Source organism: Phoenix dactylifera, unplaced genomic scaffold (genome assembly GCF_009389715.1).
Source record: "Phoenix dactylifera cultivar Barhee BC4 unplaced genomic scaffold, palm_55x_up_171113_PBpolish2nd_filt_p 000317F, whole genome shotgun sequence".
Taxonomy (NCBI): domain Eukaryota; kingdom Viridiplantae; phylum Streptophyta; class Magnoliopsida; order Arecales; family Arecaceae; genus Phoenix; species Phoenix dactylifera.
The window spans coordinates 177,845-203,632 of record NW_024067787.1 but is presented as its reverse complement, the minus strand read 5'-3'; positions in this window follow the sequence as shown (position 1 = coordinate 203,632).

The following is a 25,788-nucleotide window of genomic DNA, read 5'->3' as shown; positions in this document are numbered from 1 at the left end:
AAGACTGTAGCAAGGCAGAGAACAACCATTCTACTCCAAGCATTCAAGCTTTCAAGCTCTGCAACGTGCTCTTCAACGAAAAAGGGGAAGATCAGCATTTACTGCAACCAACTACATCTTCCCAGCAATTAAAGCCTCCTCCTCCTGCATTCAAGTCGACTACTCATTCGAGAGGAGACCGGAGTTCAAGAAGCCATTCCTCTACTTCAGCTTAAAAGCGTTTGAGGGCTTCTAAACTCCTCTTTTGATTATATTGTTTTACATCTGCTTTTGAGAAGCTTATTTTCCTTTCTTTCTATAACTTGTATTTACTTGGTTCAATCGGGGGATTGAATCAAGGGGACTAAGGTTGGTTGGTGAGCCAAGTTAAAAACCAATGTGTGTAAGGGTTTGATTGTGAGCCCGGGAAAACAATCGGGGTTGGTTCTAGTCGGTGAGCCTGGGAAAACCGACCGAGTTCGTTGTGAGCTCGTAAAACAACAAGTTTGGTTGTGAGCTTGCAAAACAACCGGCTGTAATCCAAGGGGGTTATAGTGAATTCCCAAGAGAGACTTGGGGAGTGGACGTAGGAGCAAGGGGTAGCTCCGAACCACTATAAAACTCTGTGTTTGCATTGGATTGTCTCTCTCTTCTTCTTCCCCTCACATCACTCACAGCACTTAGCATTAATTAAATAACTTGCAATAGTTTTTAATTAATCAACCACATCATTTTAATTATCTAAATTATTTTAAAACCCAATTCACCCCCCCCCTCTTGGGTTGTCTATCTGGGCAACAAGTGGTATCAGAGCCAAAAACTCTTCCACTCAAGAGTTAAAAGATCAAAATGACAACCCCATTTGGATCTTCTCACATTGAGGGTCAGTCCACCCAAAGACCCCCTTTCTTCAATGGATCCGACTACTCATACTGGAAGGCTAGGATGAGAATATTCGTCCAAGCCCAAGACTATGAGATGTGGACCATTGTAGTGAATGGCCCATACATCCCATCCACATATATAGAAGGTGTTAAGGTACCCAAATTAGAAAAGGATTGGGATGAACATGACATGAGGAAGGCACAATTAAACTCTAAAGCTATGAATGTGTTTTATTGTGCCTTAGATAGAAATGAATTCAATAGGGTCTCTACTTGCAACTCTGCAAAAGAGATCTGGGATAGACTTGAAGTGACCCATGAGGGCACGAATCAAGTTAAAGAATCCAAAATTAATATATTGGTTCATAAGTATGAACTATTTAAAATGGATTCTAATGAGACAATCACTAGCATGTTCACTAGGTTTACTGACATTGTCAATGGCCTAAAAAGCCTTGGCAAGAGCTATACTAACAGTGATCTTGTCAGGAAAATACTTCGCTGTCTACCAAGGTCATGGGAAGCCAAGGTGACGGCAATCCAAGAAGCTAAAGACTTGAACAAGCTTCCACTCGAAGAGCTCCTTGGATCCCTAATGACTCACGAGCTAACCATGAAGCAACACAGCGAAGAAGAGTCCTCCCATAAGAAAAAGGTAATAGCACTTAAATCTACTTCATCTAACAAGGACTTGTCTTGCAGTAGCAGCAGTGAAGAAGAAGAACATGAGGAAGATGATGGTGAGGCTCTTCTTGTGCGCAAGTTCAAGAGATTCATCAACCACAAGAAGTCCTATCATCAAAGGAGAGGCCCCTCAAATTTCTACCGCAAGGACAAAGGTAAGGAAAGGGAAAACGAGGGGATTGGGTGTTACGAGTGCAAGAAGCTGGGTCACATAAGAGCAGAGTGCCCCTTACTGAAGAAGGGGAGTAAGTACAAGAAGAAGAAGGCTCTTGTCACTACACTATCCGACTCCGACTCATCATCCTCCTCATCAGATGATGAACAAGAAGAGAAGGCCAATTTCTGCTTCATGGCCAACGAAAACGAGGTAACTTCCGATACGCATCTTGATTTTTCTTTTGATGAACTTTATGATGCATTTAATGAATTAATGGTAGAATATAAGGCTATAAATCTTAAGAATAAAGAACTGAAAATAGCTAATCAATCATACCTATATAAATACGATAAATTAGTTAAGGATAAGGACTTAATCACCAAAAAAAATATAGAACTTAAAACAAGCAACCAACTTTTAACTCAAAAGACTAACACCTTAACTAAAGATAATGAAAAACTAACTAAGGAATTTTCAGAACTTAAAAAATATAAACAAACCTTAGATAAGGATCTTACAAAAGAACTTAATGATCTAAAAGCAGAAAATCAAACACTAACTAAAGAACTTAACAAATACAAACCCTTAGTTGAAAAATTTACATATAGTTCTGAAAAATTAAACATGATACTAAATAGTCAACGAGCAGTATTTAATAAAGCAGGTTTAGGGTATAAACCAAGAAATAAACAAAAACTTCTTAGTAACTTCTTTGTTAAAGCTGGAGAAACTAAAACTAAGAAAATAACCTGCTTTTGTTGTGGAACTATAGGACATAAGGCAAATGCATGTGACTATAGGAAAAGTAAAACAAAAAGGAAAATTAAAAGGGTATGGGTTCCAAAAGGAACCAACTTGACTAACCATGAAGGACCCAAGAAAACTTGGGTACCTAAGATGACATGATTTGCTTGTGTAGGAGTGTCTTGCAGCCAAGGTCAACAAAAACCGCTGGTATTTGGATAGTGGCTGCTCAAGGCACATGACGGGTGATAAAGATCAATTTTTCACCCTTGAAGCTAAGAAGGGAGGTGCTGTGACTTTTGGAGACAACAACCAAGGTCATATCATTGGTATTGGTAAAGTTCAAATCACCCCTTCTACTTTTATAGATAATGTTAGATATGTTGATGGTCTTAAGCATAACTTGTTAAGCATTAGTCAATTATGTGATATAGGATATGATGTTATGTTTAAACCATCACTATGTATTATAACAAATCCTAATGATAATAGTTTAGTTTTTAAAGGGATTAGACGTGGTAATGTATATGTTGTAGACCTAGAAGATCTTGCAAAACATAACCAATGTTTAGTTGTTAATGAAACTAAAGAAAATGATGCTAGTTGGTTATGGCACCGTAAGTTAGGTCATGCAAGCATGGACACAATAACTAAACTAGTTAAAAGAGACTCCGTGATAGGTTTGCCAAAATTAAAATTTGAAAAGAACAAAATATGTGAAGCATGTCAATTTGGCAAACAATCTAGGAACTCTTTTAAATCCATAAAATGTGTCTCTACCTCTAGGCCTCTAGAATTATTACACATGGACCTATTTGGTCCAACTAGAACAACAAGCCTAGGTAGAAATAAATATGGTCTAGTTATAGTAGATGATTACTCTAGGTACACATGGGTCATGTTCCTAGCACATAAGGATCAAGCATTTTCTGTTTTTAAGAAGTTCCATAAGGAAGTAACAAATGCTAGAGAGTCTTCAGTCATAGCCATTAGAAGTGACCATGGTACCAAATTCGAAAATCAATCATTTGATGAATTTTGTAGTAAAAAGGGGATAACCCATAATTTCTCAGCACCTAGGACACCACAACAAAATGGAGTTGTGGAAAGGAAGAATAGAACACTAGAGGAAATGGCTAGAACTATGTTATGTGAAAGTAACCTCCCTAAGTACTTTTGGGGAGAAGCCATTAATACCTCTTGTCACATATTAAATAGAGTTCTATTGAGACCCATTATAAAGAAAACACCTTATGAACTGTGGAAAAACAGAAAACCAAAGGTTAATTATTTTCATGTTTTTGGATGTAGGTGTTTTGTGCATAATAATGGGAAAGATAATCTAGGAAAATTTGACCCTAAATCTGATGAAGGAATATTCTTAGGTTATTCTACAACTAGTAAAGCCTATAGAGTATTTAATAAAAGAACCTTAGTCATAGAAGAATCTATACATGTAGTATTTGATGACTCTAGTGACATCTCCTCTAGTAAGAAAGTTAATTTTGATGATGATGTTAAAATACTTGAGGAAAAGATAGATGAGATGGGATTACAAGATGATAATCAAAAGTTGATTGAAGGAGAATCATCAAGCCAAGAGGCTATTGTGGATCATGGGCTAACAAAAGCTTGGAGGTATGCTCACGGGCATCCTAAGAAACTCATTCTTGATGATCCATCTCAACCGGTTAGGACTAGAGCTTCACTTAGAAATCTAAATAACCATCTAGCTTTTGTTTCACACTTTGAGCCCAAACATATAGAAGAAGCCGAAAATGATGTAAATTGGATAAATGCAATGCAAGAAGAACTAAACCAATTTACTAGAAACAAAGTGTGGGATCTAGTAGAGAGACCTTCTAAATATCCAATTATAGGTACAAAATGGATATATAAAAATAAGCTAGATGAAAATGGAATTGTTATAAGGAATAAGGCTAGACTAGTGGCAAAGGGTTATAATCAAGAAGAAGGCATAGATTTTGATGAAACCTTTGCTCCCGTAGCTAGACTTGAGGCTATTAGACTATTATTAGCATATGCATGCTCTAAGGATTTCAAACTATTTCAAATGGATGTAAAAAGTGCATTTTTAAATGGGTATATTAATGAGGAAGTGTATGTAGAACAACCTCCTGGTTTTGAAAATCATCAATACCCTAACCATGTGTATAAACTGAACAAAGCACTTTATGGATTAAAACAAGCACCTAGAGCATGGTATGAGAGACTTAGTAAATTCCTATTAGAACATGAATTCTCTAGGGAAAATGTAGACACAACATTATTCCTGAAAAAGCAAAATAAGGAGATGCTATTAGTACAGATTTATGTTGATGATATCATTTTCGGTGCTACTAACAATCGCCTCTGCGAAGAGTTTGCTGATTTGATGCAGAGTGAGTTTGAGATGAGCATGATGGAAGAGCTGAACTACTTCCTCGGGCTTCAAATCAAACAATCTGAAGGAGGCATCTTCATCAATCAAGCAAAATATGTCAAAGAGATGCTCAAGAAGTTTGATATGGAAGGAAACAAATCAATCAGTACCCCCATGAGCTCATCATGCAAATTAGATCAAGATGAATCAGGTAAATCTGTAGATCAAAAACTTTATAGAGGTATGATAGGATCTTTACTATATCTTACTGCAAGTAGACCTGATATTATGTTTAGTGTTTGCATGTGTGCTAGATATCAGGCTAATCCTAAAGAATCACACCTAGCTGCAGTTAAGAGAATTTTTAAATACTTAATAGGAACTAAGAACATAGGGCTATGGTACTCTAAAGAATCTAGCCTAAACTTAATAGGGTACACAGATTCAGACTTCGCTGGATGTAAGCTTGATAGAAAAAGTACCAGCGGGTCGTGTCAGTTTCTAGGAGAAAACCTAATCTCATGGTTTAGCAAGAAACAAAACTCGGTTGCATTATCCACTGCAGAAGCTGAATATGTGGCAGCCGGGAGTTGTTGTGCTCAAATCTTGTGGATTAAACAACAATTAGAAGATTATGGCATTAAACAAGATAAAATTTCCATTAATTGTGATAATACAAGTGCCATAAATCTAACTAAAAATCCAATTCAACATTCAAGAACTAAACACATTGAGATAAGACATCACTTCATAAGAGATCATGTATTGAATGGTGATGTGACACTCCAATTTGTTTGTACTGATAATCAATTAGCAGATATTTTTACAAAACTCCTAAGTGAAGAGAGGTTTAGCGTGCTTAGGAGGGGATTAGGAGTGATTGATCCATCCTAGTGGGAGTTTCCACTAGATTAATTGATTTTGATGATTAGAATGCGGTTAAAATAGAGTTTCTATTCAATGATCATCAAATCAGATCCCAATTAGGTGATTTTCCCTCATTTGGCACGGTTATAGCATGACTTTTAGGTGCGTGCCAAGGTTAGAGACGACTCGAGTAAGTTTCAGAGCCGGCTCCTAAGGGGGAGTCGACTCGCGCATTTGCGGGAGTCGACTCGCAAAGATGGCAGCTGAGGGGGAGTCGACTCGCACATTGTCGGGAGTCGACTCGAAGTCTACAGGCGCATAAGGAGAGTCGACTCGCGCATATTCTGGAGTCGACTCGAGGTCGAGTCGACTCGCGACTCAGGGGAGTCGACTCGCAGTCGGGATCCGACTTTTTAACCCTAGGTTTGTCGTTTCGCAAACACTTTTCTTTCAAGCCGCCACTGTTCAAAAAGCCCTAGAGCCGACTCCTAGGTCGTCCCCGATCGTCTCCAACCTCTGTTCGGTCGATTTTTCACCGGTTCTTAGGATTTTCGTCCGTTCCTAGGTCGTCTTCGGTCCGTTCCGAGTCTCCTCCGTCGACCTTTCTCCGTCCTTTAGGTGTTTCTTCCCGTTTAGGTCAAGATGCCTCGTAAGACCGTGGTTAGGAAGAGGTCCCGTCCCGAGGCCGGTCCCGAGCGGCGCTCCAAGGCGCGGCACGATCCCGCGAGGCAACCACCTCCGGCTCGTTCCCCACCTAGGGCGGTTCCCGCAAGGCCGTTGGCCGGGAAGGCCGTCACCACCGGGAGGTATGTCGACTTTGACTATCTCTCCCGGGAAGGGTTCACCATAGGTGATAGGCTTAGAGCCCAGGGCCTAGAGTACTTCCTCACTTTGGATCTCCCCACTTACCCTGGCCTTGTTCAAGAGTTTTATAGTACCGTCCATCGGGGAGATGGAGGTATCGAGGGCACAGTAGTAGGTGTCCCTGTGCGTGTCACGGAGGATCTCATTGCCCACATCCTCCACTTTCCATTAGTAGGGGTGGCTCCCGCACACCCTGAGGATAGAGTTGAGGCCCTTACGGTCGTCTTAGGGCATCCACCTCAGTCCCCCCTAGACGAGGTATCTGCTAGCTCACTTCCTATTGAAGTGAGAATCCTTTTGAGTATTCTGTCCAGGTCCATCTTCCCTAAGACAGGAAGATTTGATTTTGTAAATGAGAGGGACCTAGCTATTATGTCTTACATTCTTCAGGACACCCCGGTCAACTTCCCCAAACTCATATATAGGTATATGTGTGAGCCCCTAGATAGACCTAGGCTCACCCTCCCATACGGCATGATTTTTACTCTTCTCTTTAGGGAGTACGAGATTCCCATTCCTGAGAGGGAACCCTCTCGTGCATTGCGATGGACAGATCGCTTGTGTACGGGGACCATGCACAGGATGGGGTTTCGGAAGAGAGAGGGGGTATGGGTTAGGAAGTCTACCCTCACCGCTCAGACCACCAGACCTTCACCCAGTCCTGAGCCCGATTCAGACTACCCAGACCTTCCAGACCATCCAGACCTTCCATCCACTCCTCCTGCTCCTACCACCTCGCCCGGAACTTCCTCCTCGGCACCACCCTCTATGGCAGTCCGGATTGATCCTGAGCAGCTCCGGGAGCTGCGACAGGAGATAGTCAGAGAGGTGAGGGATGAGCTGCTTCGGGAGCTCCGAGGTGCGGTGCCTGCTCCCACTCCTGCACCCGTATCTTCTCAGTTGGTCCCTTCCTTGACAGCCGTGACTGACATGACGGCTCATGTACGAGAAGAGATCTACAATGTCCGGAGTTTGGTCCAGGCCCAGTTCCACAGCATGAGTGAGGTCACGAGCTCCACTCGACAGATGCGAGAGGAGATAGGTCGTGACATGCACACCACCACCGAGGGGGCCGAGCGCTTGGCGAATGTACTCATCGACAAGCTGGACGCACTTCAGACATCGGTGACTGGGCTTCAGGCGTCCGTGACAGAGCTCTCCACTACACATAGCAGAGCCACCACGTCTATCATCACACAGCTTGGCCATGTCACAGATGCAGTCACCCTCCTCATGGAGCAGAGCCGATTGAGAGGAGGAGCACCATCCTTGAGAGGAGGAGCCACATCCTCGAGAGGAGGAGATGCATCCTCGAGAGGGGGAGCTTCATCCTCGAGGAAGACATAGATGTGTTTGAGTTCTGTTTTGTATTGTTTTACTTTACTTATTGTATGCTCAAATCTACTTCAATTCATATCAATATAATGAGTAGACATCTTATCTTCAATTATGTGCCATTTGATGATTGGTTGTGCCATTGATTGTGGTTGATTACCTCCTTTTTGGTATGATGACAAAAAAGGGGAGAAATATGTATAAAATGTGTAAAAGGGGAGAAATATGAAAAAAAATATGTAAAAGAAATCAATAGAAATAAATAAAAAGATAAACTCTTAAAAATACACACAAATTTGTTCTAAGTGGATTCGGTACCTCGAGGCTCATTATCTCTCTTCTGGGGCTCCTAATGGAGTAATCTCCAGAATCTATTCAAGGGATATTCGGAGATTAGCTGAATCCTACTCAAGAACAAATTGACAGATTTTTCCTCTAAAAACAAAAAATTCAGTTCAAAAACTTCAAAGCATTGAAAGGAAATTCAGAGAATCAAAACATAGTTGAATGCATATGTTGAGGGGGAGAATCTGAATTTTAATCAAGCTAAATCATTAATGACATATAAGCCAAACAATTGATTGCATAATATGAAGGCTTATATAATTCCAAATGAAAGGGGGAGCTTTAACTCCGAAATTTGTTGTTTCACTCCTTTCAAACTTGGATAAATTAAATTATCAGACATTTGAATTCATTTATGAATTTTATTTCATTATTTATTGAGCAAGTCATTTTACATATACTCAAAGTTTTGTCATCATCAAAAAGGGGGAGATTGTGGAGTGATTGATTAAAACCCCATTTGATTTTGATGAGCTCAAAGCATTTGAGTATATCTTGTGATTACTAATGAATTCAATTGAGTGTTTCAGTGAAAATTCTGTCCAAGTGTCTCTAGATTTGGTTCATAGTATTTTGGATAAGTTAAGAAGTCTACTGAACCAAAGTCTGAGACTCGAGTCGACTCCCGAGTATCACGAGTCGACTCCAAGCGTATCAAGTTTACTGGCACGAGCTCGAGTCGACTCCAGACTAGTACGAGTCGACTCCGACTGAGAACAAAAAGAAGAACAGAAAGCCTCATCTCAGAACCTGTCAACGAGTCGACTCCTGAAGTGCGCGAGTCGACTCCAATGTTCAACGAGTCGACTCCAGGGTAGTAAGAGTCGACTCCAAGAGGTACACAAAGAAAAGTCAGAGAGCAGTTTTCGAGTCTGAGATTCGAGTCGACTCCCAGACAGCTCGAGTCGACTCCAAGACAAGCTTCACGTCAAAAGGCAGAAGACCAACTTTCGGAAACTGAGAGCCGAGTCGACTCCAAGGAAGTTCGAGTCGACTCCAAGACTGGATGAGCCAAAAGACAGAGAATCGGGAGTTCGGCTCTGAGATTCGAGTCGACTCTAAGGACAGTCGAGTCGACTCGAGTGGACAAAATTCAAAATTGGATCCACGGACTTCAGTGGATGAGCCGACTCCAAAATTGTCAGGTCAGCTCCAGAAGTTGGCGAGTCGACTCCGGGTCAAGACGAGTCGACTCCCAGTCGTGACGGCAACTTTAATTCAAATTTGGAACAGTTGCCGAGTCGACTCCGGAAAAGCTTGAGTCGACTCCCGCTACAGCCGAGTCGACTCCTGATCGTGCGAGTCGACTCCAACCCACCAACGGTCATATTGTCAGGCTGCGCAGAGTGTGCAGAACGGACAGAAAAAGCAGTGTAACGGCTAGTTTTCGTGGGGGTTGGCTTAAATAGCCACAGAAGACTGTAGCAAGGCAGAGAACAACCATTCCACTCCAAGCATTCAAGCTTTCAAGCTCTGCAACGTGCTCTTCAACGAAAAAGGGGAAGATCAGCATTTACTGCAACCAACTACATCTTCCCAGCAATTAAAGCCTCCTCCTCCTGCATTCAAGTCGACTACTCATTCGAGAGGAGACCGGAGTTCAAGAAGCCATTCCTCTACTTCAGCTTAAAAGCGTTTGAGGGCTTCTAAACTCCTCTTTTGATTATATTGTTTTACATCTGCTTTTGAGAAGCTTATTTTCCTTTCTTTCTATAACTTGTATTTACTTGGTTCAATCGGGGGATTGAATCAAGGGGACTAAGGTTGGTTGGTGAGCCAAGTTAAAAACCAACGTGTGTAAGGGTTTGATTGTGAGCCCGGGAAAACAATCGGAGTTGGTTCTAGTCGGTGAGCCTGGGAAAACCGACCGAGTTCGTTGTGAGCTCGTAAAACAACAAGTTTGGTTGTGAGCTTGCAAAACAACCGGCTGTAATCCAAGGGGGTTATAGTGAATTCCCAAGAGAGACTTGGGGAGTGGACGTAGGAGCAAGGGGTAGCTCCGAACCACTATAAAACTCTGTGTTTGCATTGGATTGTCTCTCTCTTCTTCTTCCCCTCACATCACTCACAGCACTTAGCATTAATTAAATAACTTGCAATAGTTTTTAATTAATCAACCACATCGTTTTAATTATCTAAATTATTTTAAAACCCAATTCACCCCCCCTCTTGGGTTATCTATCTGGGCAACAGCTTCGTTCTTCTTCCTCTTCTTCATCCTTCTTCTTCCTCCTCTCAAGCACAATCAAGGGTTGATTGAAAGAGAGGAAATCAGCCATCAAAAGAAGTCTTTGCAAGGGAGCTAGCACCCCGGGAAGACAAGAGAGCTTTGATCGGATCACTGCTTCGTGTGGATACCCGTAGAGGCCGGGCACTTGAATGGCTTCAAGCGAACCTTCATCCTAGACCACGAACTTCAGTTTGCGGTGATCATCTACCCGCACAAGGTGAAGATCTGATCTTCTAAATGCATTTAAAAGTTTTAATTCTTATCTAACTACGAACGGTTCATGAAACGACGTTCATGCGATGAACGTCGATCCCGCTTATGCCGATTCCGCTGCCATCTGAATTTTTTGAAATATCAGCGGCATGGGCGGGTTCCCAACAAAACTAAGCTCTCACTAAACAATATCAAATACTCAGAGAGCCAGATAACTTGCCTCTTCTGGTAAGGAAACAAGGCACCAAGATTAGAAGCCAAGCTACAAGTGATAATGGAGTGGGTGCAACCCACCGACCTAAAATCAACTATGAGCCTGGGGCAAGGGTCCGAGCTGACCATGAACACGCCTCTTGGAGTCTATGCATAGATGTATATACTAAGTCCCCAACCACTTCAGGTTTGAGCAGGGACCCTAGAGAACCTTAATCTCTGATCTAAGTCTATGACCTTGGCAAAGTGATGCTGAGAATGGGGGGTAAGGCCCCACTTCTCACAGGCAACTCTAGCCTCAACCTACGACATATTGGTCCAAATAGATGATGAGGTGCTAAGGCAGTCTAATCAAAGCTCGGACAACTCAGGTATATAGAAATGAGCTATGAAACTTAAAGCCGCCAAACAATCATGGCAAACAAACACAAGGTATGAACGAAAGACTTTCACTAATGATTGCAAAAAAAAAAAAAATTACAAGGTAGAAGCATCTTGAGAATCGAGATCCAACTATGCTTGGTTTTGCAGGGTCCATGATCTTGAAGAAGGTCAAGCTCGCCAAGTGCAGATGACGCCACCAAGGTCACTAGGCCTAGAAAATCATCCTCCACCTTGCCCTACGCTTATATGGTAGTACTAAGAAGTGCTAGAAGAAGACATACACTAAGCCCGATTGCTTACGACTTGCCTCACCACCTAAGGAAGGTCGACAGCAGGCATGGAGGGATCAGAAGTATCTTCACCCTACTACACCTACTTAGTTGTACCCTCTTTCCATTCTACGGCCTCGGCCTAATCTCCCTCTTGCTCCTTGGCTTCCTCCTCCTCGTCATCCTTGGGTAGTGCAACATGGTTGGAGTCAAACTTGGGAAAAGGCCTTATCGTCTAATACTGGCAGTCATAGAAGCCATGTAGGTAGGAGTTAAGAGAGACTGAAGCAAGGTCATTCTCGAAATCTAGGAAGGCCTTGTATGCCTCCATAGCTTGGAGGACCCACTCCTTGGCAAAAGCTACCCATTGCTTGGCCTTTTGTCTCCTTCTCAACCTCGGTAGCCTATAATCGAGATGCCTCGCACAGAGTCTACACGCCCTTCAATTTTGTGGCAACAGCTTTTAGCTATGCCTCCAGCTCAGACATTCTCTACTTCGTCTCAACCTGCTCCTACTCCATCTCCTGGGCATGCTGCTAGAGCTGGCAACACTGCTCATGAATGAGCACGGTGCAGATAACACTCTTAAGAAAAAAGATAGTTATCAGTGACAAAATGACTTGATATAAGTTAGGAGGAAAATAAGATGATGCTCACCTTGGCAATAGCTCAAAAAGCCCCATCAAAAAGGCTCCCCGTATTCTTATCCTTCAACCTCTTTCAATCGATAGGGAGGATGAACCCCTTGTTCAACTCTCGAGTCACCTTTGGATCCATCAAAGTTGAGGCAGAAGATTTCATAGTCCAGCCAGGGTGTTGGACCTCCTTCTCGGAGGTTGGCATGTGGGAGGTGTCAGCACATCAAGGAATGGATCAAGGAGTCAACAGGATCTCCACCTTGGGGTCCAATTGAAGGGCTCTAGACAAAGCCCAACATGCCTAAGGGGCTAGGGCGGTTGTAGTTGCACCCTGTCTTGGGTGAGGGGGGAGGCATGTTGTGGCCTCTTGAGAAACAACGATGGGCTTATCTCAATTGCCCCTTTCCGCCAAGTCTACAAACACAAAAATAAAGTCAAAAAATTAGTAACAACTCAAAGAATCTAAAAATAGATAAATTCTTACCCTAAGGCTTAGCAAGGCTCAGCCTGACATTGACCAAGGCCTGCTCGGCCAACAGCTCCCAAATAGAAGGAGTCTTGATGCTATGTAAGGACTCCAAGATCTGCTACTCGGCATCATAAAGGATAGAGACTTGGTTCAAATTTTTCTTGTGGGGTACCCCAGAAGGTGTTAAACCCCCAAGGCTGCTTAGATAACACAAAAAAGAAGTGGTCCTTCTAGCGATGCATTGAAGAGAAATTATTCTAGATCAATAGGAACCACTTTTGAGCTAAAATATACCACCAACCTCACTTGATAGGAAGCTTATTGAGTATGTAATATGCATGGAACAACTCGACGGTAGAATAAATACCGTACAAAGCCAATAGAGACAAAAAATCAATAATTATTCGCCATGCATTGGGAACCAACTGAGCGAGTATTAATTAAAAACTATTAAGAAGAATTACAAAGGGAGGAAGAGAAAGGCTCAACCCAGCCTTTAGAATCTCCTCATAAAGGCTAACCTATGCAGGATAGCAGGCATTTACCCTCTCTGTGAATTGTACAATCCTAATTACGCAGATCCGGATCCTCTTCTCTATAAATATTAGGCATGGGGATCCCTTAGGCAAGAGAAAAAACCTAGACACCATCCTCATTCTTCCATCTTTTTTTTGTCTCTCCTCTTCTCTCAAAACTTTGCCTGAGTTAAACATCGAAGGGTCCCTAGCTAAATATGTTCTGACGACCTTCTAATCATTTTCTCTAGGTGCATATCAACTCTAACACAATACAAGACTCCTCTAAGCCAACCAAGCAGACCAGTGTTGTTCGTTAACTCATCCACTCATCAGGTCAGGTTTTGCTCGATAATAGATAAAGTAAGCTACAAGGTGGAAAAGAAAACTTTGGTCAACTCACATAGTCGGTTAAAATATAGATTTATATAATCCCCCATGAAACATAACATTAGCTAAACTTTTTTTCATGACAAGCATGTTGATAATTTTTTCTTTTTCTTATTGGTTGGATGGCTAATACTAGCCTAACATGAATATGTCCAACAAAATCATAAAACAAGACACTCTAAATTAATAGAAATAGTATACTAAGATGCCCATAAGGTTCCACCAAAGTACTCAGCAATAAAAGAGGCCAACCAATCTACTGCTTTGTTCATCTCTCTACAGACATGAGTTATAGCTAATAAGATACAATTCTCGGCTAGTCTCCAAATGTCCAATAGTAAGGCAAGTTCAATAGTAGATCTTGAGTGTTTTGAAATCCATCTGACCTCTTTAGCTGAGTCACCGCCTTCAAGGAGAATGTGATTAGCGTTTAGGGAAAGAATGGCATGTCGAATCCCCTCCCATGCAACCCTCAACTTCGCCCTTAGAATGGATGGGTTAAAAAATTGTCTCCCACCCATGCAATAAACTAGAAATCCGAGCCACAATTACAAAATCCTCTTCTTCTCTGCTGACTCTATCAGTAATACTACCATCAAAGTTAACTTTTATGAAGATTGGAGGTAGAGGCTCCTAGGGTCTCCTAGGTAATATATACCTTCTTGGTGAGTGTTGAAGTTGTTGAGAAGTCCCAGGTGTCCCTATCTGTCATCGACTCTTCACTGTAAATAATTTCAATAGCTTGCATGATTGCCTTCACCAAGATAAATCTAAATGAGGAAGATATATATTTATAAAAGTTTGAATATTCCCTGCATGCCAAATATGATAGATAATATGCACAGCATAAATGCACTCTTTCCTACTTTCTAGTCTGTGCCCATATGATTTCAGATAGTGTAAAAAAGCCTCAATTGGGGATGGTACCGAAAATACTACAGGTGGAGTATTGGATCATCTCCATACTTATAATGCCTTTGGATCTTGGAATAAAGATACTCGAGGGTGCACTCCTGGCTTCCATTTCGGAGCACTATCCTTCCTATTATCCATAACCATTTTAACTAATTTATAAAGATTCTTAGCCCTAACTTTAGATGCGCAAGATGTCCCCCATACCAATCTATCTCACATATCACCATTAGGCAATGTAATAGATAAAATTCTATATGTCAAAACATCCCCCAAACATCTGTGTAATGTAAACATCATTCCAACATTTCCCATTAGTTCTCAGAAGATCTCTAAGCTTCAAATTCATCATAGATTCTTAATTTATCATAGTTGGCCAAACAGCAGGAGGTGTTAAAGAAATCCAAGCATCATGAATAACATCCATCGAACAACCATCCCCAATCACCCAATGAATGTCAGATAGTATTATTGGTGCATGTGAGCATACCTTTTTTCAAATGAAGCAAATATTACATGGTGGGATAGTCTTGGCAAGCATAGTCTATGGCCCATATTTAGCCCTCATCAAACTGGTCCACATATTATCAGGTTCAAGCACAAACTTTGCTGCATGTCTTGCCATCAAAATATTCTTCCTGATGAACAAGGAGTGAATACCCAAACCATCGTCCTATATTGACATGCACACCTTGTCCAATGCTACAAGATGAATTCTTTTGATTTCCCCTATGGTGTCCAAGAGAAGGTTTTGGAACATTTGTTCCAATTGCGCAAGGGAAGACTTGGGTGAAATGGTATTATACATGAGATAGATTGGCATGGAGGATAGCACTAATTTAATCAATATGATTAGACTCATCATGGAAGGGGACCTTGATTTCCAGCCATCAAGTCGCAATCTTACATTATTTTTAAATTTGGAGAAATTAACTCTTCTTAACTTTCTATAAGTGATAGGAATGTCAAGGTACTTCCACCACCAATCATATTCCGAAATTTCCAAAGCCACTTTTTTTAGTTGGTGCTTGATTTTCGGACTAAATCAGATTGTGGATTTAAGTAGATTCACCCACTATCCCAATGTTGCACAATAATTCTCCATAATCCTCTTGAGAACCACTGCATTTGATATAGGTGCTCGAGTTAGGACAAGATAATCATCAATAAAAAGAATAGGGGAGAGATTGCCACACCTGCTAGTGTAGGTTGATAAGCCATCAATGATTGTTCAAGGAAGCTAACTTGAGGGCTCTAGAATAGATATCAGCACAAATAATGAAAAGATAAAGGGAGAGAGGGCAACCTTGTTGCAGGCCATCTAAGGATTGGAAAAACTATATAGGCATGCCATTGATAAGAATAGCGAAAGTTGGTCTTTGTACACAACCAAGTATTCATATAATTCAAATGTCGTGAAAGCCTAGTTGTACAAATCCACAAGTGAGGCAATCATAACTCATGAGTCATAAGCCTTCTCTATATCAAGCTTAATTACCATATGCTCCATCTATAAGGCACCTTGAAAATATCACACATGAAATTTTGTGCCACAAGAACATTATTAGACATGCTGCTCCCTCCAATGAAATCACCCTATTTTAAACTAATCAACCTAGGAAGTAGTGGCTTCATCTAGTTTACCAATATTTTAGCTATAATTTTGCAAAGGATGGTGCAGAGGCTAATAGGCCTATAATGGCTAGGCTCAAGTGCTTCCTGGTTCTTAGGTATTAACATGATGAGAGTCTCTTTTCATTCATTAGGCATATCTGCAATATTAAAAAATTGATGAACAACAGTGATCACATCCTCCCAAATAATCATCCAAGATCTTGCAAAGAATAAAGGTGGGAAGCCATCCAGACCTAAGGCTTTCTCCTCCACCATGGAGGCCTTTACCTCTTTTTCTTGCATCAGGCCTATAAGGGAGAGATGTTCTCCTCTTAGGAGATAATGTTGTTAGGCAGTGGAAAGGGGTATTATGATGATCTGCCATCATCAATTGACCATTTGGACTAGAAAAATAAAAAGATCGCTCTTTGGATAGAATCAATATCATCAATCAACTCATCACTACTATCCTTCAAAAGATGGATGCTATTCCTTTGCCATCTTATAGTTGTAAATTGATGAAAAATCTCATATTTCTGTACCCTTCCTCAACCCACATTACTCTGGATTTTTACCACCAAAAAGGGCCATGTTGATGCAATAAGGAATGATGCGTCGTGAGGTTCATTCGAAGTTGAGACATATCCTCTTGTGAAAGACTTTCTTTCTGATCTTCTAACATCTAAAGTTCCTAGATTTTTTTGACTTCTTCTAGTCTCCTAAAGATATTGCTCATATACTCTTGATTCCATTTCCACAGTCTTTTCTTGGTGGGTAAGAAATACAAATTTTCTTAGATCAAAATAGATAGTGGCACTCAATAGCAACATTAGTAGAAATGAAAATAGGGTAATGGTCAAAAGCAATACGAGAAAGGTGATGCACCTAGTATTTAGGAAACCGCTAAATCCAACTTGTAGTAGCCAAGGCCTTGTCAATCCTTTTACAAACTCTAACCTATTCTGGCCGACTGTTGCACCATACGAATCTAGTACCAATAAACTCAAGGTCTAATAGATTGTTAGTGCTAATAAAATTTTGGAACTCTCTGATCTTCATCTTATCTATGCATGCTTTACCTCCCCTCTTGTCTTCTGGTCTCTCAGCGTAGTTGAAGTCTCCAGCTATGATACAAGGGAGTCCTTGTTGTATCACCTTGGTGATCTTATCCTAAAGGACCCTCTATTATCTATAATTTGTATTAGCATTAACAACAGATAAAATCCAGGGCTCAACATCGTACTCTTAAATAACATTCACCACTTGCTATTGCTATTAAATACATCAATGGTTGCATAACAATAATACACCTAGACAATCCTTAGGATTCAATTGCATAGAAACCCCAATCATTAGGAAAACAACACCTAACCCAATTTAGACAAGCATATTTTAAGAAAAAAATACATATGGTTGGGTTGTGTAACTAAATAGTTCTTCTGAAGGCACTACTAAACGAGGGTTTCTCACTCCTCTATAGTTATATAGTAAGATTTTTATTGGGGTGTAGCATTCGAAGTTGGAGACTTCTCATCCTCATCACGATCAACCCCCTCTCTAGGTTGACGGGATAATTCAGAACTTCTTTCTGATCTTCCATATCGTGTCTTGTCACCTTTACAACCAATGACTTCCTTGATCTTCATGACCACCACCCTATGGTGCAACGAGTCAGTTTGAGGGGTTCAGAGATCTAAGTGACCATTCATCCATTGTTCTGTCGCAACAGTTAGACCTCCTTCTCCAACTCCACTAGCATCTTCAAATTCCTCACACCCTATGTTTCAAAGATTTGGTTTGTGGGCTCAATCGGTGATGGCGGACCACTGCAAGGAGAAGAGAGAAAGAGGAATGAGAAGCAAAAGGAGGAGGAAGAAGAGGTTATAGAGACGCAGGAAGAAGAGGTAATAGAGATGCTGAAAGAAGAGAAGAGGAGGAGGAAGAAGAAAAAGAAACAGAAAGGAGCCTAGATTTTTTTATTCAATCATTCAACTTGCTAATTCATGAGAGGGGTGGCCTTTATATAGGCCTCACATCAGGTCAAACAATTGACGACATACCAAAATTGGACCCTCAATCAGTTGACTAAATCAACTAATTGATTATATACCAAAATCGATCCAATCACTCGACCCAATTACACGACTTAACAGCTAATCCAATTGACTTGACTAAAACAAAAGTAAATGACCAAATCGACTCGACCAATAACAAAAACAACCAATCAAATTGACTCGACTAATACTAAAAGCAACTAATAATGCAATAAAGTAGAAATGATGTGGACTCGAGTGGATCCTAATCTGGGGGTCCAACTCAAACTGATGTTAATCTCTGGTGCGATGTGAACTAGTGGCTCTGATGGCTTCATCATCTGAATGAAGGGCTCTAATGTCCCCATCAACTCCTCTTAGGTGGAAAAAATTCGACTCTTTCGAGTGCAAGTCTGGCCGACTGTCGTACTGCTCCAAAAGGTCAAAGTCAAAGCGCTGCAGCTCGACTCTCGCAAGGACTGGGGAGATGATCAAGGGCGCGGTTACAGCTGATGGGCTCTCCAGTTGTCGCCGATAGGCCAGATCCAGCAGCTCGATGGGCCTGATTTCATTTTTCAGTAACTTGGTGAGCCTGTAATCAAAAAAGAAAATAGAAAACATGCCTGCAGGTCGTGGCTTGAAGAGGCCGCATGGGTTGATGAAGAAGGGAGGGGTCGAGCCTATTGTCAGTTGGGTTTGTGGGCTGGTGGGTGAACAGGTGCGCGGCTGGATGGGCCTAGCGGGCTTGTGGGAGAACAAGGAGCGGGTGCAAAGGGCCGATGCAGGAGTGGTGAGAAGGGAGGATTGGCTCAGTTTTGTAAGTTGTGTCGGTTGGCCCGTGGATTGAGAGTGGTGTGCGAGGGGGTTCTGTGTTTTGGCCCGATGGCTTGTTGACGAGAGAAGTGGGGTCAGGTGTGGTCGGGTTTTGGGGATTGGAGAAATTGGGGCGAGCTACGGCCGAAAGAGAGGACGCCGAGAGAAGGGGAGGAGATGAGGGGAAGAGGGGAGAGGATGGGAGGATGAAGGAGGGCGAGGGGGGGTGTTTGGCTGCGGAAGTGGAGGAGGGGTGTCGGGGCGGCAGAGGGGATGGGGTGAGGCGACGCAGCGGGACCAAATGTGGGGCGTCAGCGGACTCAAGCGGCAGCATCGGTAGAGGATGGCGGTGGCGTCGTTGGTGAAGGTGGAGCGAGATGCTCGGCGGGCGGCGTCGGCTTGGACGAGATGCTCGGCGGCAAGAGGCACTGTGGCATCAGCGAAGAAGGCGACAGAGAGGTGGTCACAGACGGCCGCAGAGGAGGAAGACGAATAAGTACGCCTTTTTTTTGTTTGCAACTTCGATTCGGGCTATCGGGAGTGGGTTAACAGGTCTGGAACAGACCCGTTAAGCCTGTCTTCTTCAACCTCCCGACGAATTCGGGAGGGCGTTGCGATCTTTATGGCAACGGCCGCGAGGCGGGGCTCCGTGGGCTATGGCGGAGGGCGGCGGCCGGTCACGGCTCCGGCAGGCGGCGGCCGGTCATGGCTCCAGCAGGCGGCGGCTTCTGGTGGCGCATCACAGGCCGTGATGGCACGGCGTTGGGCGGTACAGACGGCTCGGTGTTGGTCGTTGGCGGTATAGACGGCCCGGCATTGGGCATTGGGCGGTGCAGACGATTTCGGGGAGGGTTGGCAACAGCGGCGGCGTGGCAAGGTGGAGGCGATGGTGGCTGCGGGCGTAGTGACAAGTGACCACGAGAACCGGAAGGAACCAGCAAAGGAAGTTTTGTCCCCTTTTCCTGGTGAGACCGAGAGAGAAAAAGTGGGATCCTTTGTGAGAGAGGGAGGGGGGAAGGGAAGAGAAAGGAGAAGAAAAGGAGGAAGAAGAGGTTATAGAGATATAGGAAGAAGAGGTTATAGAGACGCGGAAAGAAGAGAAGAGGAGGAGGAAGAAAAAGAAGAAATAGAAAAAAGGATAGGTTTTTTATTCAATCATTCAACTTCCTAATTCATGAGAGGGGTGGCTTTTATATAGGTCTTACATCAGGTCAAATAATTGACGACATACCAAAATTGGACCCTCAATCAGTTTACTAAGAATGATCAAAGAGTTGATCACAATTGGACCTAGGGTATCAAGATCGAGTCAAGAGTTGAAGACGATCTAACCAATTGACGTGCATGTGCTTGTACTATGATCCCATCTTGGATCCATGATCATCACCAGTTACATTTATTTTTGTGATTATGCCTGGATGTTTATGTTTATACTTATGCATAGTGGGTAGATATATATTTGCATGAGATGTGGATAGTCGATCGAAAGAGATCTAAATCAAAACCTTCTCAATCAGTCAAGAGTGAACCAACAATGAGCTAGTCATATTAGATTAATTGATCTAGTTGGTGTTTAGGAAAGTATGAAAGGTGATTACTTAATTAAGACCTTACTCTACGAGTAAGGGGAGCCTCCCACCTGCTTACCTGGCCAATTGATTAATTACCTCCTATGAAGAGCTCAAGGTTGCAAACACTAAGACATGATTCACAATATTAAGTCTATAGGACTTCCACAGTAGTAGAGCTGCTAAGGTCTTTCCGCTGTTGATTTGTCTTGGCTGGACACAATGGGCAAGTTGCATCGGGGGGCTGGACCTCTCTATAGACATGAGATGTTGTAGGGATAAAGGTGGGGTTGGGTGCCAATAACTATTAGGTAAGAATCCAATGACGACTTTATATATAAAATTTCTGTGGTTATACGGTGGGTCTGACTTAACTAAGGAATGAGACCAATAACTGTTAAGTGAGGTCTTAATGACTTAGAGACCAAGTAGCACTGCAATTTGCTTGAGAAGCATTGTACAAGAGTTGTACACTCATCCATTTATATGTCACCAATAACTGTTAGGTGAAGCAGTATATAAATCGTTGGGACCGCAGTACCCACTAGAAATCCTAGTTGCGTAGGATTTTCATTTCTCCACCAGGAGAGTGTGAGGGATTCGAGAAAATAGTGGGAGGTACATTTGTTTTAAAAGTTCCTAAAACAAATAGAGTTTAATCTTTACTCTCTATAGATCACAATGTCAGCTTCGAACCCTTTGACCCGTATGCTTGAGACCAACCGACTGACCGGAACCAATTACAAAGACTGGCTTAGAAACCTAAAAATCATTCTGAGTTGTGAGAAACTAGGCTATGTACTCGAAGATGATATCCTTAGGTTGCCAGCACGTCCGACTGATGATCAACATGAGACGCATCAAAAGTGGATGGATGATGACATTAGGGTCAAGTGCTACTTCATGGCATTCATGACCAATGAACTCCAATGCTTGCATGAGAATATGAAGATTGCTAGGGAGATATTGACACACCTGCAAGAGTTGTATGGTGAACAGAGTCGCATAGCTCGTTTTGAAGTGTCCAAGAGGCTCTTCAAGGCAAAGATGCACGAGGGGCAGTCTGTCCATGATCACGGTCTGACTATGATCAAGGACCTAGAGGAGCTTGAGAAGCTCGGTATGATCATGCACAAGGAATTGCAAGTAGATTTGATCCTGCAATCCCTTCTTGATTCATTTGGACAGTTTATAGTAAACTACCATATGAATAAGATTGAATGCACTAAGACTGAACTATTGAATATGTTGGTAACTGCTGAGAGGGCCTTGAAAGGTTCAAGGGGCACTGTCCTTGCTGCTGAGTTGACTTCTAATTCCAAGAAAAAGTCTACTTGGAAAAAGAAGAAGCCTGCGAAGAAGCAGAAGAAAGACAAGAAGCCAAAGAAGGAAGTTCAAAAGAAAAAGGCTAATGACAAGGAAAAATGTTTCCACTGCAACGTCGACGATCACTATAAAAGGAACTGCCCTTCATATCTCGAGAGCCTGAAGAATAAAAAGGCAAACACACCTTCAGAAAGTATGTTAGACTTGCTCGTAATTAAAACTAATCTTACGATTTCTTCTACTTATAGTTGGATTATAGATTCTAGTTTTAGTGCTCACTTGTGCATTACTATGCAGGGTCTAAAGAAAAGTAGAAAGCTAGCGGAAGGTGCAGTAACCCTTCGGGTTGGTAACGGGACAAGAGTTGTTGCTGTGGCTATGGGCATCTATCCTCTGCGACTACCGTCTAGTTTTAGTTTGTTGCTTAGAGACTGTTATTATGTCTCTGTTGCTAGCAGAAATTTGATTTCTGTTTCATGTTTAGCACAGGATGGTCATATTTTTACATTTGACAAAGACTGATGTTCTATTTATTTCAGAAATAAATTAGTTGCACGTGGTTTCATGATTGATAGTCTGTATCACTTACATGTCGATGTGTCTGTGAATGTGTCTGAGCAAGTATGAGTACCATAGGATCTAAAAGGTTCAAAGATGAGATAAATCAGAAGTATTTGTGGCACCTCAGGCTTGGCCATATAGGAGAGGACATGATGAACAAATTGAAGATAGATGGGCTTCTAGGCTCATTGACTTCCGAGTCATATACAGTTTGCGAGTCCTATCTTCAAGAAAAAATGGCTAGATTATCCTTTGTAGGACATGGGGAGAGGACCACTGAGATACTTACCCTGGTTCATACTGATGTGTGTGGCCCATTCGATGTGCTAGCCGGGGGACGTTATTCGTACTTCATTACTTTTACCCATGATTTTTTACGATATGGGTATGTGTATCTTATGGACACAAATCTGAATCTTTTAAAAAGTTCAAGGAATTTAGAAATGAAGTAAAAAATAAACTGGAAAATCCCTCAAAGCTCTTCGATTAGATCGAGGAGGAGAATACCTTAGTAGGAAATTTCGGGACTATCTTAAGAAGAATGGCATAGTCTCACAATGGAGAATTCCAGGACTATCTCAAGGAGAATGGCATAGTCTCACAATGGACTTCTTCGGGTACACCTCAACTCAACGAAATGTCAGAGAGGAGGAATCAGACTCTATTAGATATGGTTCGATCCATGATGAGCTTCACTGATTTACCTATATTTCTTTGGGGAGATGCCTTACTTTGCGCGATTTACTTATTGAATAGAGTTTCCTCTAAATCCGTTCCTACCACACCGTATGAGATATGATATGGTAAAAAGCCGAGTATTGGACTATCTCAAGATTTGGGGATGTCCGGCCCATGTCAAGCAACTACAAGTGGACAAGTTAGAGGCTATGACCATATGTGCTCATTTTATAAGATATCCTAAAGAGTCATTGGAATATATTTTTACGTCTCAGAGGATCACAATGTGTTTGTGAGCCGACATGCCATCTTCTTGGAAAAACAGTTTATCCTTGATAGAGGCAGTGGGAGGAAAATTGAGCTTGAAGAGAAAGTCTCTGAAAAGTAACGAGTTATGGATCCTATAGAACCTATTCATATAAAGCCAGTACATGTAGTACCTCCTCCACCTCGTAGATCTAGTAGGGTCTCCCATCCTCCTGATAGATACTTAGGTCTGCTTGTCAACCCTAAAGGAAGAATTTTGATGATAACAAAACACTTGAGATGATGTTATGTACTAATGATGTTAACTTAATTGTGAAGTTTTATAAGTCAAAAAAATTAGAAGAAATGAAGTACTACAAAATCATAAGTTCTTTGCAAACACTTCATTAGATAAGTTCTAAAAGGAGAATGATTCTAATCTAATCCATGGAGATCAAAGATGAAGTCTAAAGTTTTCGGTTTGAAAAATTTGGTCGATCCCTAAGCAAAAAAGATAAGTTTGAGTTGACTCTATCATGTTTTCTTCAAGTGGCCTAGTCAATGAGTCGATCCCCGCAAAACATGAGTCGACCTATGTGTAGTTCAAATTAAACAGAGAGCTTTTACAATCTAAGATAAAGTTTGAAGAGTCGACCTTTGTTCCAAATGAGTCGACCTCCGAAATTGAAGAGTTGACCCTTGCGTTTGAAGAGTCGACCCCAACTCAGTCTCAGCGTCAGTCGAAAAAAATTACTGCATGAGTCAACCCTTGTGTTTAAAGAGTCTCTAGAGGAAGATGAGTCGACCCTTAAGGTTAAAGAGTCGACCCTTTGAAGTTATCACAGCAAGAGCCATCTCAATATCTTGAAGTGCCGACCCAGGATAAACATGAGTCGACCCTTGAGTTACATGAGTAGACCCCTGTACTGTTGGGACCACAACGGGAAGCTTGCAACAACTTTTTTCTTCTTCTGTAACAAAAAAGATTTCCATCACAATGGAAAGAAAGGAATTCAAACCCCTCTAAAGAACTCGTCTATAAATTCAAGAGAATCTTAGAAAAGAAATAACAAGGAAAGTGAAAAAGATTCTATCAAGAAAGAAAAGTTTCTACTAAGAAAAAGAGAAGAAAAAGCTAAACAACTCATCATCCTCACCGGTATTCTTCTGAAACTTACTCCTATGAGGAAATCAGTCGAAGCTTCTCATTGAATCGAGAAGAACTGCTACTCAAGCATTGGGACATTCTTCCACAGCCAATTTCTTCATCGGCTTCAGCTTTTATTTTTATTGATTCATTCTATATACTCTGAAGCTTTAAGTTTTCTGGTTACAGCATTCATTTATTTGGATTAACTGTTGCTGTAATAGTTTCATTCATTTGAAACTTGTAAAGGCTCTTCCAAGCCTTGATTGGAAGTTACTGAATTGGGAGTATTCAGCAAGGGAAAAAGTTTTTGGTTGGATTATCTGAAAACCAACTGGGTTGTTTGTGAGCCCGGAAAAACAAACAGTGTAAAGTTTTTGGTTGGTGATGCGTCGCAAAATTGCTCTCCCAAGTGCAGGAGAATCGCACAAGTAGTAAATTCTCGGGAGTCCGAGGTCGAATCCTCAGGGAACGAAATTGTTGCCCAAGAAGACAACCCAAGAGAGGGCGGGTGAATTGTGTTTGGATTAATTATTAACAAATTAAAAATTAATGAGTAATTATTTAATTCTAATACAAGCAGGTTAATTAAGCTACTTGATTAGGAGATTGGAAGAGACGAATAGCCAATGCAGACACAAGAAAATTTTATAGTGGTTCGGAGCCAACCCTTGCTCCTACGTTCACTCTCCAAGCTTCACTTGGGAGTTCACTATAATTCCTTGGATTACAGCCGGTTGTTTTACAAGTTCACAACCCAACTTGTTGTTTTCGCGAGATCACAATGAACTCGGTCGGTTTTTACAGGCTCACCGACTGGAACCATCCGATTGTTTTTCCGGTTTCATAATCAAACCCTTACACCGTTGGTTTTAACTTTGGCTCACCAACAAACCTTACAACCCTTGATTCAATTTCCTGATTGAATCAAGTAAGAAAAACAGTTTGGGAAAAGATACAAGGAAAGTTTCTTAAAAAGCAAATATGAATCAATATGAATAGAGTAAAGTTAGAAGCCCTCAAACAGATTTCCAAAGAGGAAGAAAGGGCTTCTCGAACTCTGAGTCTCCTCTTTGAGTGCACTGAAGATTTGATGTCAGAAGAAGAGCCTTGAATGCGAAGAAAAAAACTTCTTGAAATGAATTGAATGCGTTTTTTCCTTCTTTTGCTTGTTTTTTCTCTCAATGGACTCTTGTGTTGCCCAAGGTGACAACCCAAGAGGGGGGGTGAATTGGGTTTTCTAAAAATTATGTTCTCTAATTTTTACTTTGAATAGAATGCAGCGGAATAATAAGATGTTATTTACTTAAGCTCTAGGCAATTACAA